Source organism: Trichosurus vulpecula, chromosome 4, assembly GCF_011100635.1.
Source record: "Trichosurus vulpecula isolate mTriVul1 chromosome 4, mTriVul1.pri, whole genome shotgun sequence".
NCBI lineage: Eukaryota > Metazoa > Chordata > Mammalia > Diprotodontia > Phalangeridae > Trichosurus > Trichosurus vulpecula.
In genome coordinates this window covers 280,886,446-280,888,286 of record NC_050576.1, presented here as the reverse complement: position 1 = coordinate 280,888,286, position 1,841 = coordinate 280,886,446, and the positions used below count along the sequence as shown (strand labels likewise).

Here is a 1,841-nt window from a genome sequence, read left to right as displayed (position 1 = left end):
AAATGGAAGCTAATGACTCCACGAAACATCAAGAAACAATCAAAGAAAATCAAAAGAATGAAAAAGTAGAAGAAAATGTGAAATATGCCTTTGGAAAAACAACTGACCTGGAAAATAGATACAGGAGAAATAATGTAAGAATTATTGGACTACCTGAAAAAAAGAGCCTAGACATCATATTTCAAGAAATTATCAAGGAAAACTGCCCTGATATTCTAGAACTAGAGAATAAAATAGGAGCTGAAACAATCCATCAATCACCTCCTGAAAGAAATCCCAAAATGAAAACTCCCAAGAATGTTATAGTCAAATTCCAGTGCTCTCAGGTCAAGGAGGAAATATTATAAACAGCCAGAAAGAAACAATTCAAATATCATGGAACCACAGTCAAGATAACACAAGATTAGCAGCTTCCATGTCAAAGGATCAGAGGGCTTAGAATATGATATTCCAAAGCACAAAGGAGCTAGAATTACAATCAAGTATCACCTACCCAGCAAAACTGAGTACAGGAAAAAATGAGAGGAAAAAATAGATATTCAATGAACTAGAGGACTTTCAAACATTCCTGATGCAATGACCAGAGATGAATGGAAAATCTGACTCTCAGATACAAAACTCAAGAACAACATAGCTGGCCTTCAGGGCCAGACCCCAATCTGTCTGATCTGTCCAAACTGGCTTCATGGGGCTCTGGATACTTCCTTTTCTCATCCCCAGCACTGTGGGTGGGAGGAGGGTGGGAGAAAGTATGATGGAAACAGTATGATGACAACAACATGATAAAAAGTTCTCAGCCTGTACCACAGGATTTTCAGGTTTGTAAGGAGACGGCATGCAGCATCAGGCCAGGTGGAGGACACCATCAGAGAAAAGCAGTACATTATAAATGAAGCCAGGATGTTGTTCCAGAAAAACAAAATTCTTACCAATTCAGAACTAATTAAATAATGTATAGATGAATGCACAGCAAGAATTGAAATAGGATTGCATCTTCACACCCCATATCCAAGTCCAATTCACCTGCCTCCAATGGCTCTTACTTCCCAACAAAGTTATGGATTTCAAACCCCGGAGAAGCTAAGGAAACTTTCCAGGCCATGTTATCTCAAATCTCATGATGAAGTTTCTTAATCCAAGAAATAGGTTCTCCATATGAACTGTGAGCCAGACAGGGCCTGAGCACAAACTAGATGATGAAGCTTGTCTCCTTGATTTAAGTCCAGTCAGAGAAAGGAAGGACAAAGAATATGGAGTCTTTGCTATAATTTCTCTTAAACACTCAAAGATTTGGGTCCTTCACCTCATAACACTAGTTTATATGTCCTGGAATTTATCAGTATCAGTGTGTCGCTACTAGATAGGAATATGGTAACTCCCAGAGATCGTTCCTAATCATGATCTTAGTAACACACCTTAGATGTAAGTCTGAATATAGCAAGAATTGGGTTTAAATTTAAATTTTGTGGAAATAATGTAGCTGTATACACAGAGGGAGCTGCAGAGTACATGGCAGTTCTTAAATTACTATGACAATCAGATACTAGCTTCAGACTTGTAAATATTTACGGGCCTTATTTTGTTTTGTGTTTAAGTTACAGATATATTTAAAATAAGAGCGTTTATATTTTAGTTGTTCTAATAACATCTCTTTTTGGCGCTCTTGACTCAAAGACATACTTTTTGTTAATGTTCAAGTAGGCTAGTTTCTCCTTTACCACACTAGCAGAGTTCGTGGTATATACTCTAGTCCCATCACCCCTTTAACTGCTAGTGGAAGATATCACAGTATCTCAGGGGAATTTTGGGGAGGAGGGAAATATCCCAAATTTTCAGGCACT

At 37.9% G+C, this 1,841-nt stretch overlaps 1 pseudogene; it reads left to right on the top strand.

Annotated features, from left to right (window-relative positions):
- Nucleotides 1-765: 765 nt before the first annotated feature.
- On the top strand, nt 766-1,134 carry LOC118849210 (annotated as a pseudogene).
- The last annotated feature ends 707 nt before the right edge of the window (nt 1,135-1,841 follow it).